The following is a 19,795-nucleotide window of genomic DNA, read 5'->3' on the forward strand; positions in this document are numbered from 1 at the left end:
GGAAAGAAGACAAACAACTTTGTGGGTACGGCAGTAATAATGGGCAGCTTCAAGTTAAATCTAAAGAGTGTTAACCCAAGTGAGTGTTAATGCTGGAAAAATGGATTTCACGAGAGTCTATGAGGTGGGTTGCTGTAACAATATGTTGAACACCGAGCTAGAGATCAGGTTGTTCTGGAATTGATGATGTGTGATCAGAACAGCTAATTAAAGACTTTGTTGTAAAGGAGCTTTTGGGAACAGTAACCTTAATATTTTGAATTTAAGTGACATCTGAATACAAAGTAGTTTTTTTTCCTTATATTAATGGTACATGCCTGAGTCATGCAAGCCATTAAGATGCCAGGATAATGTTGACTTCAGTGAATTTGAGAAGTACATTAAAATGATTTAATGAAAGACAGGCAATGTCTTTTATATTACAAACACTGTAAGGTCTGTAAGGACATTCTCGAGATGAATGCCTCAGATGGCAAGATTGTCTGAGCAGAGAGCACTGTTGTGTTCCAGAGAAGTTCAGAGAAAGAGAGGTGATCGAAATGAAACTTAAAAAAAAAACAGAGTGGAGTGACGAACATGGGGATTGACCAGTGAGAGCAATATTAGCGAGAGTCCCAAGGTATTCCACAAGGACATCAAGCAGAGTAGAATAACCAGGGAATAATTAGGTTCCATTATACACCGAGGGAGCAATCTGTGTGTGAAGCTGGAGAAGATGGCTAGATTGTGACATGAGAGCTTCACATCTGTTTTACTTGGGAGAAGAAGGAGGCAGGTACATATTTCAAGAAGACTGGACTGGGAAGCTCTTGAACAGATTGATATATGATACGAGCAGGAAAGGATGGTTTTGGCTGGTATAAAATTGGACAAGTTATCAGGTCTGGAAGACTTGTATCACAGCTGCAGTGGGAGACAAGGGAGGAAATGCCCTGACTCAAATGTTTAAGTAGAATCTCGTAACAGGGGAGTTGCCAGAGTAATAGAGAGCACCCTTTACAGGAGGTGTTGGTGCAGGTATACCAGGGAAATATAGATCAGTGAGTATCAGATCAGTGTCAGGGAAACTATTGGGGAAAACAGGGAAGGAGACAATTGATCTTCATTGAGAGAGGCAATGTTTGATCAGGGATCGACAGCATGAAGTTATGAGAGGGTGGTCAGACCGAACGAATTTTATTGATTTTTTTCGAGTAGGTCGTTTATATGGTTTCTTTTTGAGCAACACCTTTGACAAAGCCTCACATGTAAAAACTGATAAAGAAAGTACAATATCATGGTATCATGGGTAACTAGGTAGATGACATTCAAATTGCCTTAGAGGCAGGAGAAAAGGTGGTGGGAGAAGGCTGTTTGTGTGACTGGAGACCAATGACCGCCGATGTACCCGTGATCAGTGCTGCATCCATTATTATTTGTGTTCTTCATAAATGATGTCGATGTGAATGTGGAGGGAGTGGGGTTTGTGTGACAAATCAGTGTATCTTTCACATAAAGATTGGCTGGGTAGTTGGCAGTGAGGTGGAAGGCCTTATGTTACAGGAAGATACATATGGAATGGTCAGATTGGCAAATCAATGGCAGATGGAATGTAACCCTGATAAATATGAGGTGATGCAATTTGGGAGAAGGAAGCAGACAGGGGAGTACTCAATGAATGGCAGCACACTAGGAAGCTCAGAGGGTGCTTCTGTACACATCCCTGAATGTGACTGGCCAGGGTAATAGCTGAGTTAAGAAGGCATTGGGAATCGTAAATAGCCTTTACTCATCGGAGCATAGATCATTAGAGCTATACAGGACTTTAGTTCGGCCCAGGTAGAATACTGTATTGAGTTTTGGGCGCCAAATTACAGGAAGGATGTGGTTCTACTGGAGGGGGTGCAGAGGAGATTCACCAGGATGTTCCCTGGGTTGGAGCATGTCACCTGTGGAGAGAAGCTGGAAAAGCTTGGTTTGTTTACTTTGAAGCAGAGAAGACTGAGGGAGATGTGATTCAGAAGGAATAGATTACGAGGGGCATGGATAGAGTGGATAGACAGCAACTGTTCCTTTTAGGCAAAGGGGCAAAATCAGGGAAACACACTTTTCAAGTGAAGGGTTTGAGGATTTGAGGATTGTTTTTCATCCAGAGGGTGTTGGGTTCTGGAATATACTTCCTGAGAGGGGAGCTGTTTTCGTAACCACATAACAACTAAAAAGGACTTGGATGAGCTCTTGAAGTTTCTTAAATTTGCGGCTACAGGCCTCATGTAGGAGAATGGGATGAGTGTAGACCATGCTGTATGCCTGACAGTACAAAGACTATGCTCCTAAGATTGTATGGTGTGGACATGAATTGATGGGTTTCTGAAGAGAATATTAACAAGAATTATAAGGGTGAGCTGTCAATGGAAAATGTTAGAGAAAACAAGTGCAGCTTCGTTACAGTCTGAACACAGAGGAAGGAGAATAGAGAGCAGGGCAATAGCAGAACTATGAAGCAACTACTTCAGTTCAGTCTTCACAGGAGGAAACAAACCAAACAAATCAAATCTTCCCAGCAGGACTGGAAAGCGTAAGTCTCGAGAGAAAAAGAATGAAATTAGTAAATGAATGCTTTGGGAGAAATTATTGGGACTGAAAGTATGGTTGAATTTAGAATACAGATGGAAGGTGAAAAGATAAAGTCCAATACCAGGGTCCTGAGCTGAAAAAAGGAGACAACAACAGGATGAGGGCGGAGTTGGCTAAGGTTGGCTGGAAGCAAAGACTTTGAGGTGGAACCATTGATGAACAGTGGCTGGCTTTCAAAGCAGTTTTTTGTTCGCAAATGGGCAGCAACAGCATATAACAGTGAAATGGAAGGACTGTAGGAAAAGGGTGATCTGCCATGGATGTCTCATGAAATGAGGGAGACTATCAAAATAAACTAAATGCCATAAATAATGGCAAAGATCAGTGGGAAACTAGACGATTGATAAAGCTATAAAGGTTAAAAGAATGCAACAAAAAAACCTGTGAATAAACATAAGAGAGATAGATTATGAGAGCAAACTACCTCAGAATATAAAGACAGATATCAAAAGATTCTAAAACTATGTAAAATGACAAGAATGGGTAAGGAAGCATTGGTCCTTCAGAGGGTGAGAAGGGTTATTTCATGAGGAAATTGCCGAGGAATTGAATAGATATTTAGTCGGTCTTCACAGTGAAGGAGACTAATAAGATTCCAGAATTGTCAAAGAGAGGAAGGGAGGTGAGGACCTGGAAACAGCCATTCCCATGAGAGAGATAGTGTTGGGCAAGTTCATGGATCTAAAGTTAGATAAGTCTCCTGGGCCTGATGGAATGCATCCCAGGGTACTAACAGAGGTGGTGGAAGAAATAGCAAATGATTTGTTTTCTAAATTCTCTGGACTCTGGTACAGTTCCAGCAGAGTACAAAACAGGAAATCAGATACCACTGTTTATAAAAGGTAGAAAAAAAATTGGAATTATAGACCAGTTAGCCTAACATGTGTAGTGGGGAAAATACTTCAAGCTCTAATCAAGGAAAAAATAGCAATGCATCTAGATAGAAATTGTTCCATTGGATAGACACAGCATCAGTTCATGAAAGGCAGGTCATGATTAACTAATTTACTGGAAAGCTATGAAGACATTATGACTCGGGGACCCAGTGGATGTGGTGTACCGAGATTTACAAAAGGCATTCGACACAGAGCCGCCAAAAAAGCTGCTGCATAAGGTAAAGATGTGTGGCGTTACGGGTAATGTATTCACATGGGTAGAGGATTGGTTAACTCACAGGAAACAGAGAGCGGGAATAAATGAGTGATTTTCTGGCTGCTGATCAGTGACTAGTGGTGTGCCTTTGGGATCAGTGCTGATACCGCAATTATTCACAGCTTAGATGGATGATTTGGAGTTGGTGACCACGTGTAATATCACAAAAAATGTAGATGATACGGAAATGAGTGGCAGAGCAAATGCGCAGATGACTGATAAACTTTTCAAAGCGACAAAAATAGTTTAAGTGAGTGGGCAAAGGACTGGCAGAAGGAGTACAATATAATAAATGTGATTTTATCCATTTTGGTAGGAATAACATTTAAATAAAAGGCTATTATTTGCATGGTAAAAATGCAACATGCGTCTGTGCAGAGGGTGCTGGGCGTCCTTGTGTATGAATCACAATAGTTGCTCTGCAGTTGCAGCAGGTAATTAACAAGGCAAATGGAATGTTGTCCTTCATTGTGAAAAGGATTGAGTTTAAACACAGGGAAGTTATGTTGCTGCTGTGCAATGTGCTGGGGAGGTCACACCTGCAATACTGCGTGCAGTTTTGGTCTCCCTACTTGAGCAAGTATGTACTAGCACTACAGTGGATGCAGAGGAGGTTCGCTAGGTTGGTCTGGAGTTGAGGCGGTTGGCTTATGAGGAGAGACTGAGTAGACTAGAATTATATGTTGATTGGAATTTGAAAGAATGAGGGAGAATCTGGAAGAAACAGGTATAATTAAGAAGGAAATCGATAAGATAAAAATAGAGAGGATGTTTCCAGTAGCATGTGAGAATAGGACAAGAGGACAAAATCTCAAAATTAGGAGGAGCATATTTAGGATTGATTTGAGAAGAAACCTCTTGACCAAGAAGGTTGTGAATCTGTGGAATTCCCTGTCCAGTGAAATAGTTGAAGCTTAATCATTGAATGCCTTTAAATGTCAGATAGATTTTTTGGGGGGCAGTAAAGGAACAAAGGGTTATGGTGAACGGGCGGATAAGTGGAGCTGAGGCCATGAAATGATCAGCCATGATCTTATTGATGCTCCTAGTTCTTATGTAATGACTCAACATGAAATGGGAATCACATTTGAGAAACTGACTGGTTGATACATACAGAGAAGCAATGAATTCAATGCATTTGGATTTTCAGAAAGATCTTGGTAAAGACCCTGGCCTAGTTTGCAAAGTCAAATGTTACAGGATTGGGTTTAAAATATCATTATGTTTTTAGAATAGTAGAGATGACAGGAAACAGTGAACAGGAATAAAACGTTCTGTTTTGAAGTACAAGGATGATTGGGTGTTGCAGGGACTGGTGCTTGGGCCCCAGCGATTCACAATGCATGTCAAACGCTTAGTTAAGGGAATCAAATGCAATATTTTCCAACCTGCTGACAGCACTAAACGAGGTTGGATTCTGAGTGGGTGAGGAGGATGTAAAAAAGCTCCAAGATGGTTGAGACAATTGGAGTGACTGGGCAAATACGTGGCAGATGGCGAGCAATTGGGTGGGTGTGATGGTATGTACTTTTGTGGGAACAGTAGAACAGCAATCTATCATTTGAAAAGAGATTAGTTGAAACATGTTGATCTTTAAAGAGATTTATATTCTTACTTTGTTTCTTCTCTGCAGACCTCCAATATCCATGCAGGGCAGTGAATTCTGAACCTAGAACACAATACTGGGAATGGCATTGGCACGCTGCCCGCTGTACGCAGACCCACCAAGTGGGGAGCTGTAACATTGAAAAGGATTTGGATTTCCCCTTGTACACCAGTCATGAAAGCAATATTGCAGGAGCAGTCAGCAGTCAGGAAGATAAATGACGTATTGACCTTTATATCATGGAATTTTGAGTACAGGAGTAAGGGTATCTTACTGCAGTTGTACAGGGGGTTAGTGAGATCCCATCTTGAACATTGTGTAGTATTGTGTGCAGGTTTGGTTCCCTTACTTAATAAAAGTCAAACCTGACATTGAGGAAGTGCAGTGAATGATGACCAGACTGATCTCTGGGATGACAAGCTCGTTGTGGGAGCAGAGTTTTGGGCGATTGGACCTGTTTTCCATGGGCCTTAGGAAAATGAGTGAAGATCTCAGTGACATATATAACTCACTGACAGGGCGAGACAGATTGGAAGCAGGGATGATAATTCCCCTGGTTGGGACGTCTGAAACAATGGGCAACTGTATTTAGTATGGGCAGGTAACTCTGCATTGAGATGAGAATAAATGTCTCTACTCCGAGACTGGTGAACCTGGGGAGTTCTCCCCCACATAAGGGAGAACGTCCTGAGGATGTCAGGACACTAAATATAAAAAGGATTACCGGACACGAAAGGGAACAGCAGACAGCTGGAGTACAGCTGTCACATGCTCTCAGATGTTCGGAAGGAGATCTCTGCAGTGTCAACAGGGCTGTGTTTCCCGTTCCCTTTTCCAATATCGAGTTTTCGAGTTTTCTGTCGGTTTTATCCTTACAATCCTCGGAGCAGTTTGGTATATTTTAGTGCCTTGCTTGACCGTTTCCGAGATCTTGAAGAGTTTATCACATGTCTGTGTATCTGGAGTCACTTTTAGGACAGACCAGGAAAACACGGGAGATTCACTTCCTGGAAGTACATTGGGGAAGGAAACTGGTGTTTACAATCAACATTGGCTTAAATGTGAGTATTATTCGCACCAAATTTGACAGCTCGATATTTTTAAAATTGTTTTTAACATCCCCCAGCTGTCATTGCATTAACCTGGTCTGGATTAGTAATCCAGTGCCATTTCCACAACAGCACCATTTCCACATGGGGACGGATCGGAAACCACACTGAGCAGTTTATTTCTGTGCTGCTTGACAGCTCTGTCAGAAAAAAAGACCATTAATTTGCCTTTTGTGATGGCACTGTGGGTGTGGTAATTGGTCAGATTGCATCTATTCCTCTCTTTGGGAACTGGAGACAGCTGAGTAATTTTCCGCATTGCCGGGGAGATGTCAGAGTTGTCAGCTTGGTGGTAGTGCTAGACTGAGGGATTATCCCATTCAAAAACTTACAGATTGTGCTTGAATATAATGCTGCATCTGCTGGTGTTGCTGCTGTGATCTACAGCACCACATCAATGTCAGGAATTCTGTATTTAAGAAAGTTCAGAGATTTATATCACTGAAAGTATTTAGAGAGGACTTTTGACTTGGAAATGAATTGAGGTCAATGAAGAATGAATAGCCCCTTGCCCTTACAATATGAAAACAGACCCTTTGACCCAACCCATCCATGCTCACTAGGTTTCCTAAACTGAACGAGTTCTAGTTTTCTGTTTTTGGCACATGCCCCTCCAAAACGTTCCTGTTCATGTACACATCAAATTGCCTTTCAATTGTAGTAATTGCACTCACCAATACCACTTCCTCCGACAGCTCGCTACATATCCACACCACTCTCTGTGAGAAACAGCTGCCATTAGATCCCATTAAAATCTCGTCCCTCTCACCTTAAACCCATCCTCTCTGGCTTTGGGAACCTCCACCCTGGGGAAAAGACTTTGGCTATTCATCCTATCAATGCCCCTCATGATTTTATAAACCCCAATAAGTTCACCCTTCAGCCTCCTACGCAAAAGGAACAAAATCACAGCCTATCCTTATACTGCAAATCCTCCAATCTCCCTCACACCATTTAAAATATTTTGCCCCCTTTCCAGTTTATCACATCCTTCCTTTAGCACGGCGACAAGAATTGTACTCAGCACTCCAAATATGGCCTTACCATTCTCTTGTACAGCCACAAAATGATATCTCAATTCTTAGAATCAATGCTCTAACTGATTAAGGTAAGCGTGCCTAACGTCTTCTTCATCACCATGTCTACCTGTGACTCCACTTTCAAGGAACTATGTACCTGCACCCTGGATCTCTCTATATGACAACACTCTCCAATGCCCTACCGTTAACTGTATAATTCCTGTCCTGGCTTATCTTACAAAATGCAACACCTCACATTTATCTGCATGAAGCTCTATCTGCTAATCATCAGCCCAATTTCCCAGTTGGTCAAGATCTTATTGTTCTCCAAGATAACCTTCTTCATTGTTCAATATTAACACCAATTTTGGGGTTTCATCTACGAACTTACTATCCATAGTTCCTATATTATGATCCGAATCACTTACAAAAACAATGAACAGCAGCAGCCTGGTCCTTGTGGCAACAACTGGTCACAGGCCTCCAATTGGAACAATAAATCTCTCCCAGCATCATCTACCTCCTACTGTCAAACCAATTTTGTATCTAATTGGATAGCTCTCCCTGATCCCCTGTGATGTAACCTTGTTAAACAGGCTACCACCTGGAACCTGTTGGTCCTCACCATATTCACGTAGACAAAGTATGCTACTTTACCTTCATCTATTTTCTTCGTCAACTCTTCAAAACTGCAATCTAGTTTGTGAGACGTGGCTTCCCAGACACAAAGTCATGCTGAATATCCCTAATCAGTCCTTGCCTTTCCAAACGCATGTAAATCCTGCCTCTCAGAATCTCCTACAAAGACTTACCCACGCTTGACATCAAACTCACTGGTCTGCAGTTCCCTGGCTTTTCCTTGCAACCTGTTTTTAAAAAATATAACAACATTAGCTGTCTTCCTGTCCTCCAGGACCTCAACCGTGGCTGTCAATGATACAAAGAAAGTCAGGAGAACTGCAGATTTCGTAAACCAGAAACAATGACAGAACGCGCTAGAAAACTCAACAGGTCTGGCAGCATCTGTGCAGGGAATTCAGACTTAATGTGTTACAGCACGGGCTAAATCCCCCCCCGCCCCCCGCTAATTTAAACCTGCAACACAGAAAAGGTTGAACCTGTGATGTAATCTGTTTAAATTCAGGAGGCCAGGAATCATCCTAAAATAAAAATTGACAACTCTTTTTTAAAAGGTCTAACAGAGAATAATTAACTAACAACTATTTGCAACTCCTTTCTCTATCCTGTCTTTTATTTTCCCTTCTACAATACTGGTCCGATGAAAACATCTTCTCCCAAACTTTGAAAAAAAAAATTAAGATTTACTAAAACATTCACATTTCAGAACCAGACTGCTGTCAAATCTTCTCTTTGTATTTTCCTCTCTCAAATTTTCTTCTCCTTCGGGTTTCTGTTTCACAGGTCATTGACAAATAAAGGTACATTTAAGAGATCTATTCTCTGGACAGTCTGCAGATGTTGGTGGCTTGGTAGTTCTCCCCCAACTGCAGTTTTTTTTTTGGTTTTATACCCCAAAGCATCGGGTCATTTCATTTTTTTTAACATTGTCAAAATGCAAAATTCAAACATGATTGGTGTTTAGAATCTTGGGGCATAATGTAAACTGATTGATCGAATTTCATTTTATTTTTGTCTCATAGCTATCCAGGTACTGCCAGCTTCTGGACCAAATGTTACATTATAAATTTTCCAGAACTCACTGTGCTTGTAAATCCTTCAACTCTCTTAATGGTACAATACCCTTTCTACCTTGATTAAACCTTCCCTCTCAAAAAAGAACCATCATAATGAAAACATGGTCTTATTTGTTTTTGTATGCTTTAAACAAATTACTATAACATACTGATAACTTAAATCCAAGTTCACCTTAACTTCTTCTCATATACCTATATTTAACATTGGATAAATACAAATGACACCTAAACTTTATCAGTTTAATCCGTGAGAAAGCCTTTGCAATTACATTTTTATGACACGCTGCATGTACAATTTTAAAATTAAAAGTCTATAACATAGTCTCCAATGAAATATTCGTTAAAGCGTTCTAATAATGTAAGTAGATTGGGATCCGTGTACACAATTGTCTCCAATGCTGTATTTGTGACTTACACATTAAAATGCCATAAGTCTAGTCTCAAACTCAATAGTTTTGTCTCAATCATGGAATGTTTCCTCTCACGGCTGTTGAGTTTCTTTGAAAAGTACAATTCCATCTCATCGCCCTGTAGCAATTCAGCTCCAACTACTCTTTCACTAGCATCGATTGCAGCTTTGAAAGGTTTCGTAAAGTTTGGTGTAGACCGAAGAAATGAAGCACTTTTTTTCTTTGAGGTTGGTCGTGGAAATTCCTCGGTAGCTTTTGTCTTTGCATTCCATGGAGTCAAGAACATGTCCCAGGAACATCACGTCTGCTTTCACAAATTCAGTTTGATTTAATTTTACCACCAGTTTTGTTTCTTGTATTCGTTCAAAGAGCTGTGTCAACTGTACCAAGTAATCTTTCTAGGACTTACTAAAGATCACTACGTTGCTCAAATGGACTGCACAGTTTGTTAACCCAGCCACACATCTGTTCTTGAGTGTTTGGAATGTGTTGGTTGCGTTCTTCATTCCAAAGGGCATTAGTTTTAATTGATACAGCTGAGTTGGTGTTAAAATTCAGAAATTTATTTCACCCTCTCTGATAAAGGTACCTGCCAGTAACCACGCAGTAAATCCAACTTGGTGATGTAACTGACTTGTCCAACTTTCTCGATACAGTCCTCCAATGTTGGTATTGGATATTTCTGAATTTGAAACAGTGTTGACCTTCCAAGAAAAAATATTGATTCCTCTCCGGTTTGGGACAATTGGCGAGCTCCACTCGCTCTGGCTTGGTTTGATGATGTCGTCATTGAGCATGGCCTCCACCTCCTTCTGGATCTGTCTGGCTTTGAGAGGATTAAGCCAAAGTGGATGCTGTTTTATCGGAACAGTATTCTCTACGTCTACCTCATGTACAATAGCATTAGTTCTCCCCATATGATTCTTACATATGTCCTAATACTGCAAAACAAACCTTTCAACTTTGTTCTATGTTCCTGAGACAGACAGTTTACGAACCTTTCCGACTGCTCAAGGACTTTTGCATTATTAACATACTTCGAGGCACATTAAAATCCACAAGATTTGGATTTGATTCCTCACTCTGCGCGGCAGTAACTGACACCTCTTTCTCCAGATTTTCTTCTCTACTTTTCAGGACAGAACCTCTACAATCATTTATAACCCACATGAAGGGTTCTTCGAATGTGGGAATTGGCAACAGAGTTCATAGTTTCATTACTGCCTTTGGCCTACCTACCATTTGGCATATATGACATGTATGTCAAAAGTTAACCAAAAGTTAGTCAATAAATATGATTTTTTCCTTAGCCTGAACCTTTCATACCCCTAGGTGACCTCCTGTAGGTAGTTCATGAGTTACCCAGAACACTTCCTTTCTGTATGTTATCGGCAACACAATCAGGCGCACTTCAGCACATTTCTCCTCTGCACTAAATGGACGTGGTCTCCATTTTCATCTTAAAATTCGATCTTTCAGATAATAACCCTCGCGAATGTCCTCTGCCTCCTTTTCAGAATACACATCCACATATAAATGTTTTATCATCTTGTCTGTCTGTTGCAAGTCCCTTAGTCTTTCAGGACTAAACACCTCAGTCTGATCCACTGCCTGTTCAGGTTTTCCTTGCATCATTACGGCAAACAGGGTGTCCGGTAACTGAACCTCAACTCCTTCATCTTTGTCTTTAGCGGTGCTTCGTGCTGTGACTTATGATAATGGGATCTGGTTACTGTACAGCCTGGGAAAATACCAGGATATTTCTGATTTAAGTCCTCAGTTTCTTGGTCTTTCTTGCGCTTCTCCACAACCAGGGGTGTCACTCTCAACTTGGACCATGCTAAGTCATTCTCAAGAACAAACTGGATTGGTGGAACTGACTCTGTCAATCATTCCCACTGTAACATCCCCACTCATCAGTAGGCACTCCAATCTGATCTTACGTAGGGGAAAGCTAAATTTCTGTACATCTATTCCACAAATCACCACACTCTCGGGTAACAGATCAGAAAGATTGCAAATTTGCTCATCCCTTCCTGTTAGAGACTGGCTAAATCCTGTAGCTCTCAAAATTATAAATTCTTGCCCTCCTTCCCCTGTTATTTCTGAGTAACCGTTCCTCACAGAGGTGAATTCTTTATAGATATCAGGTACTAACTCCACACCCAGCCCCAGTCGAGGCTGTGCACTTTCCTGCAGCTCCTCAGCTCGTGTTGGGGGTCTCCTTTAAAACTTTCACTAATGCCACTGGGTCAGCTTCTTTTACCACATCTTTTCCCACAGTGCCTTTCTTAACGATCAGCACTGTGACCATACGTATCCCTCCTTATCGCAGTGAAAACATCATTTTCCTAGTGACCTTCTAAAACCACCAATATTTAATTTTCTGTGTCCCACTCCATTATACTGAAAACACCTGAGGCCTTTCACCACCTTTCCACTCTTTTGGGCATCTTCTTTAACCTGTGGTAATCTCTTATCCTCTACTCTTTCTTTGATATTGTAGCATCTCCCCTTCTCCGAAGTTCTATCCCTCACAGGACGAAATTCTGGCTGGAAGCTTGTCTTATGCAGCAACATGTATTCATCTGCTAATTCTCCTGCTCTTCTCAATTCCTGAACTTTTTGATCATCCATGTGAATTCTTATCATTTCTGGAAGTGAGTTTTTAAACTCCTCCAGCAGAATAATCTCCCTTAGAGCCCCAAAGATCTAAACTATTTTTAAAGCCCACACCCATCTATCAAAATGCCTATGTTTAATTCTTTCGAACTCAATATAAGGCTGACCTGGTTCCTCCCTTACTTTTCTGAAGTGCTATCTATATGCTTCCAGTACCAATCTGTAAGTACTTAATATAGCTTGTTTGACGTCTTCATAGTCTCCTGAACCCTCATCTGACAGCGCAGCAAATACCTCACTAGCCCTGCCTACCAGCTTTGTCCGAACTAGCATTACCCATCGATCCTTGGACCACTCCACCTGCCTAGCCAACTTTTCAAATGAAATAAAGAAGGCTTCAACAGCTTTCTCATCAACACGTAGCAGCGTTTTGACACAGTTGTATATATCACTAACGCCCCTTTTAATCTCCATTCTGTTAACTTGGCTTTGCTGGCAAAATCGCAATTTCTCAAGTTCGAATTCTCTCTCTCTTTCCTTAGCTAAGAAATTTCCTTCTCTTTTTCTCCCTCTGTCTTCTCTGTTTGATCAGCTAAGAACCTTCTCCTCTCTTTCTTCTCTCTCTTATTCTCTCCCTTTGTTTATCTTTAAACTGCATTTTCTTCAATTGTAATTCAGTTTTTTTCTAAATCTCCTGCACTTGTCTGTTTCTCTGACGCACCTTAGAGTCTCAGTAATTTCCTGACAATTTCTGCTTTACTCTTGTTCTTGGTTAGACCCAAATCTAAGTTCTTTGCTAATTCTAAAAGTTTGGCCTTTATCTTTCCTTCTAAACACCTTCGGCAAATGTGGGAATCATCTTCAAACCCCAGAACCACTTTAACATGTTTAATAGCCATTTCTCTCACTTTTAATTTAGCCAACCACAGGTCACCGAAATTTAACAAACTGTCTCACCGACGTTTTATTTCAAGCTCTTGGACAATAATGTGCAAATAATTAAACCTACGGTGTGTTTTTCACAGCCCAAACCTATTTAAATCTGCCCAAATCTCCGACTGGATCTGTCTAAACCTGTTCAAATCGCAAACAAAAGCCCGCAAACTGTTACAACACAGGATAGACCCCTCTCCTAATTAAAACCAGACACAGAGAAAAGGTTCACCTCATACTGGAATCTGTTAAATTTCAAGAGCAAAGTTCGATTTACAGAGCTCACTATTTAAAGTAAAACTAACAATTTTGTTAGTTAAGTCCAACAGAGAATATTAAAATGAACAACTATTTAGAACTCATTTCGGTAAACCTATCTTATACCTACCACAATACAATACTGGTCTGATCAAACAAAACACCATGATTAATATTTACAGAAAAATATATCGCGTTTCAAAACCAGTCAGCTTTTTCAATTCTCCTTTGTAGATTTTGCTCTGCAGATTTTTTCTCTAGGTCGGCTTCGATGTTCTGCTGTACAAACCTCTTATAGACAGGTACCTTTTAGACAGCTCTTCAGCTAGCAGTCTATATTTGTGGCTGTCCTTGGCAGTTCTCCCCTTAAATGTTCAAAATGAACGGTTTTATACCTCAAAGCAATGGATCATTTCGTTGATTTTGAAGCCATAAAATACATTATATTTCAAACTCGATCGGATTTCAGTGTATTTGGGCATAATTTAAACTGACTGGCCCAATTTGAATTTGTTTTTGTTCCATGGCAACTCAACTTCACAGTCAATTTTTATTCTTTAACTCCTTTCAGAACAATGTGCACCCCTACACCTTCATAACAATATCTTTTGTTTTCTGTAAATTTGATTATCTTAGTAAGTTCACATAATAGCATATTCTGTTCCATAAAAAGACCTGTTTACTCTCATCCTTCCTTTATCTAAATCCATCTTCCAGTTATGATTCCAGTTACTTACAATGTTACTGGTATTCTTCAACAAAGTAATATATTGTATGTGTGTCTGTTTGCGTGTCTGTCTGTGTGTGTGTGTGTTTTGTGATTAAGCCGCTATAATTAAACTGACATGAAAGAATGAGATGCAATCACATTCCCATAAGAAGAAGTAAGTGTGCAACGTTTCCGACCTTTCTGATATTAAACAAGCTGCAAAACTCTCCTTTATTCAGGATTGAAACGTGAGCATATGAGGTTCATATACAGGATGGAAGTAATTTAATGAACGTTTACTGGGATTATTGAAAAAAAACAAATATTTAGTTTTCTACTGAAAGTTTAAATTCAGCATTTTTCAAGTCTGAGCTGCACATGTTCTTATCAATATGCAATCGTCATCAGTGTCAAAAGCAGAAGTTGCTGGAAATGCCCAGTAGTTCTGGCAGTATCTGTTGTGAGAAAGCAGATTCAACATAGTGTAGCGGAATAGGCCTGGGATGTTTACTTTTCGCCAATAGTGTTCAGCAATGTACTGGTTAGATACATTAGTCAGGGGTAAATGCAGAGTAACAGAGTAGGGGGATGGGTCTGGGTACGTTAAACTTTGGAGGGTCAGCCTGGACATGCTGTGTGAAACGGCCTGCTTCCCAACGTAGGGATTCTGTGATTCTATGAATTATTCATACAAAGGGTGGTTAGTGCCAGGATCAAGAATGTCTCAGAGCATGTTCAGGGCATAGTGAACAGCCAGTGGTCGTGGTACACGTTGGTGCCAATGACATAGGCAAGAAGAGTGAAAGGTCCTGCCAAAAAAGCTCAGGGAGCTTGAAGTGAGTTTAAAAGCAGGATCTCCAGGATTGTAATCTTGGGATTGCTCCCTATGCCACCTGGAAGTGAGAAAAGGAAGAGGAAGATAGTCGAGTTGAATATGTGGTAAACCTTTTAACTAAATGTGTGCAGTACTTGGAGTAAAATGAATGAGCTGACAGCTCAAACAAAGGTACGTAAGTATGGCCTTAAAGAGATTACTGAAATGTGGTTATAGGAAGGTAAGGACTGGGGTGTTAAATATCCAAGAATATGTAAGACTTGTTCAGAAAGGAATGGTCTAATCAAAACTGGAAAGCAACCAATATCTTCGCAGAGAGATTTGCTCATTCTATGTAAGGAGACTTTATATGGATAGAGACAGCAAGGGGGATATTCCAGGTAGCATAACAAATTGTAGGATGGATGGAGAAGTTTATGAATGAGAGGAGAGTATGTCAATTAGAAAAAAAAGACGAGAGAGTCAAGAGTATACAGTAATTCTGAAGCACTCAATTGCATTTATTTAAATGTAAGGGTTCTTACATGGAAGGCTGATGTTTAAGAACATGGGACTAGGACATCATATTGATTACAGAAAGTTGGTTGAGAGAAGTTCGATTCGAGAGTGTAGTGCTGGGAAAAGCAGCATGTGAGAAACAGGAACATCAACGTTTTGGCAAAAGTCCCTCATCAAGAATGAGCTGATGAAGGACTTTTGACTGAAACGGCGATATTCCTGCTCCTCAGATGCTCCGGACCTGCTTAATTTTCCAGCCCCACATTCTCGAGTCCAATCTCCAGCATTTGCAGTCCTCACTTTCACCTGAGAGATGTTCGAGACTGACAATTCAATGTTCCAGGTGTTAACTGTCACAGAAAGGATAGAAAAATCATACATTTAGCTTTGAGGGGAGGTCTACCCATTTTTATTGAGGGATCAATTAATGCTGCAACTGAGAAAGATATTTGTGAAAAATCATCCAGTTAAAATATACGGGTAGTATTAAAAATAAGAAAGCAGAGATCTGTTTGAAGAGATTCCACTCAATGCTCGTTTGTGACAAATCGTCCAGTGAAAATATATTGGTAGAACTTAAAAATAAGAAAGGAAAGAGCACGTCAATGGTTTTGTACCGAATACTCTCCAACGGTAAGAAAGAAATTGAAAAACAAACATGTAGTCAGATCTCGGATATATGTAAGCTTAATAAAGTTGTAATACAGGGGGATTTTAATTTTCTAAAAATTGATTGGGACTGCCACAGTATTATAGGGTTGGATGGTGAAACATTCGTCAAACGTGTTCACGAAAATTTTCTTCATCAATATGTAAATGATCCCCAGGAGATGGGGACTAAATTCCATTCCTGGTTCACTAGACAACAACAAATAAACAAAATTGAGTGCACCTCATATTCATCCAGCTTGAACTCTATTTGTCCACAGTGCCACCAGTTTTGGTGTCATCTGCAAGCTTACTAACATTGCCTTCGATATTCTCACGCAAATTTTGTACATAAATGACAAACAATGAACACCCAGAACCTACCTCTGTGGAACACTGCTGGGCACAAGCGTTCAGTCCGAAAGGTAACCACCCACCATTACTCTCTGTCTCCTGCCATTGCACCAATTGCAATTGCTGAAGAGAAACCCTGCAGTTCTGGCAGTATCAGGGCAGAGAAAAACGGAATTAACTTATTTTGAGTCCATTATGACTTGTTCAGAACATGTTCATTTTCGACTCGATATGTTAACTCTGTGTCTCTGCCCAGATCCTGCGTCATCTGTTGCATTTCCCCATCATTTTTCATTTGTATTTTAGATTTCCACTATCTCTAAAATTTTTCTTTTCTTTATTGGTCTAGATGCTGAACCCGGTTATATTTGGACAATATGCTCCATTCCTGTTCCCATTACTTGTGCCATTGACGCATGTATTACACGAGATTCTGTTTCTTCTTTAAGTTCCGCAAATAAATGCGTGGATCTCATGAAAGTGATTTTGATTTAAAAGGCCTTTTAAAGACAGCTACACTGGAAGAAAAAATAGGTATAGTTCATTAAATATAACATTGTGCGTTTTATGACTCACATTGTCTCCTCAGTCGCTGAATATTTTCAATATATTTCTCTGAATAATTGGACATTGGTGAGGGCACTGTTGGAGTATTGCGTGCAATTCCGGGCTCCTTCCTATCAGAAAGATGTTGTGAAACTTGAAAAGGTTCAGAAAAGATTTCCAAGGAGGTTGCCAGGGTTGGAGGATCTGAGCTTCAGGGAGAGGCTGAACAGGCTGGGGTTGTTTTCCCTGGAGCGTCATAGGCTGAGGGGTGACCTTATAAAGGTTCTCAAAATTATGAGGGGCATAGATAGGATATATAGTCAAAGTGTTTTCCCTGGGGTCGTGGAGTCCAGAACTAAAGGGCATAGGCTTAGGATGAGAGGGGAAAGATATAAAAGAGTTTTAAGGGTCAAATGTTTCGTGCAAAGGGTGGTACGTGTATGGAATGAGCTGCCAGAGGATGTGGTGGAGGCTGGTACAATTGCAAATTTAAGAGGCATTTGGATGTGTACATGAATATGAAGGGTTTGGAGAGATATAGGCCGGGTGTTGGCAGGTGGGACTAGATTGGGTTGGGATATCTGGACGGCATGGACGGGTTGGACTGAAGAGTTGGTTTCCATGCTGTACATCTCTATGACTCTATGGTTGTCATGCAGCCCATCATCTCTGTACCAGCTCGGTATGAGCTAAATCCTCACTCTAACTCTGCTGCAACTCACTGTAACTCAATACATTTTGCTATCTGTTTCTGTTTTTTTTCTGAATATCCCATCCAGATAAAAACAATCTCAACAACCTGTATAACCTGTCATTAAACAGTATCTATATAAAATATAATTCTGTACATCACATTTAGAGATGACCTGTTCTGTTCACATTGTGGTTCAGCATTCCATGTACAAAAGGTCATCTGTTCTCTTGCTCTGCATTTCATTTCATTCCATTTGTCAGAAATACTGATGGTTGAAGACTCGTGACTGGGAGTTACTGTACTCCCTTCAGGGCTCTTCATCCTCTGGATTCAGTCCTTTCTGTCTCATAGCCAATATAATATTCATTCCTTCCCATACACATTAATTCATGGCATTTAATGAACAAAGCTTTGGTACCTTGTTATGGAGCAGGCCCGACGCCTCAAAACATTTTTAAGCAAATAGCCCAGACCACAATATTGTTATTTGTTGAAAGTATGTGTATGGTGGATATTCCCAGACTGAATTAGCTGGTCCGACTGCCGACGTTTAAACAAACAGAATTTAATTACAAAAGTATGGAATGAAACACAACAAACTTAAAATCCAGTGCCTGAATAATTCATCCGATCCGAACTTGACAGGCTGACACAACTTAATGATGTTGTTCCAGATTATTTCCAATAATCACAGTAAACAAACCCCTGAGCACAAAAAGTAAAAATTACACAGAAAAAGCTTACAAAGGTTACAAAGTCGGGGGCAGAAGGAGGAGGAGAGCGTCCAGATTCAACCATGATCCTGACGCAACTAACCCTCGAATTGCACTGAACTGTGCAGCTGGAGAGCTGGCCACATCCCCTTGATTACACCAGTTTTTTTTAGATTAATTACAGTGTGGAAACAGGCCCTTCGGCCCAACAAGTCCACACCACCTCGCCGAAGCCTAACCCACCAATACCCCTACATCTATATCTATATCTACCCCTTACGTAACACTACGGGCAATTTAGCATGGCCAATTCACCTGACCTGCACATCTTTTTAGTGTGGGAGGAAACCGGAGCACCCGGAGGAAACCCACGCAGACACGGGGAGAACGTGCAAACTCCACCCAGGTCTCTGGCGCTGTGAGGCAGCAGTGCTAACCACTTTGCCACCGTGCCGCCCAAAATATTTTTGTTGGAGACTTGAAAGTCTTCTGCCCGAGACATTATTTGTTTGTTAAAAACTAAAGCACCCTAATGAAGCATTCAAAATTGAGACATGTTGAAACGTTGGGATGGTTAGAAAATCTCTGAAAACAGTTCAAGAACAACATAACTTTGTAAAGTGGCTACCTTTGTGAGGACTCCCCTGATATATAACTGAATCATCAATATCCGAAGATGTCTTCAGGTTTCAACACCACCACCCCCCCCCCCCCCCCCCCACCCCGCCAAAAAGAAATTGTGGTTAAAATACGGATGTACGTACATTTACTATAAACATGCAAAAATGCACAACTGCATCCGTATTGAGTGTGTGGTATTCCTATCACTGAGTGCCTCAATCTGTCATTCAAGTATTGACAATGCATCAACATTCATGTTTTCAAGACCTCCCACATGCACAATTTTCTTATTGAATGACTGCACCAACAGGCTCCAGCAAAACAGTCTCGCATTTTTGTACTTAAGTTTCTCCAAAAACGTCAATGGTTTATGATCAATGTAAATGGTTGTCTCAGATGTGTTGCTGCTAATATAAATACTGAAACGTTGTTGTGCTAACACAAAGCTCACAGTCATTTCACAACTGTTGAATATTTCTACCATTGAGCATTCAACTTCTCGGAGAAATACTTAATAGTTCTTTCTGTCTTCTCGTCGTTTTCCTGCAGGAGCCCAGCACCGACACCCACATCACTCACATTTAAAGCCACCTTGAATGGTTGTGCATAATAATGTGTGGCTGATAGTGGGGCAGTGGTTAATGCATATTTCATGCCGTCAAATGCCTTTTGACAGTCCTCTGTCCACTGAAATATCTCGTCTTTCTTCAACTTTGTAGTGAGTGGAGCAGTCACAT

This window comes from Chiloscyllium punctatum, chromosome 24 (genome assembly GCF_047496795.1).
Source record: "Chiloscyllium punctatum isolate Juve2018m chromosome 24, sChiPun1.3, whole genome shotgun sequence".
NCBI classification, from domain to species: domain Eukaryota; kingdom Metazoa; phylum Chordata; class Chondrichthyes; order Orectolobiformes; family Hemiscylliidae; genus Chiloscyllium; species Chiloscyllium punctatum.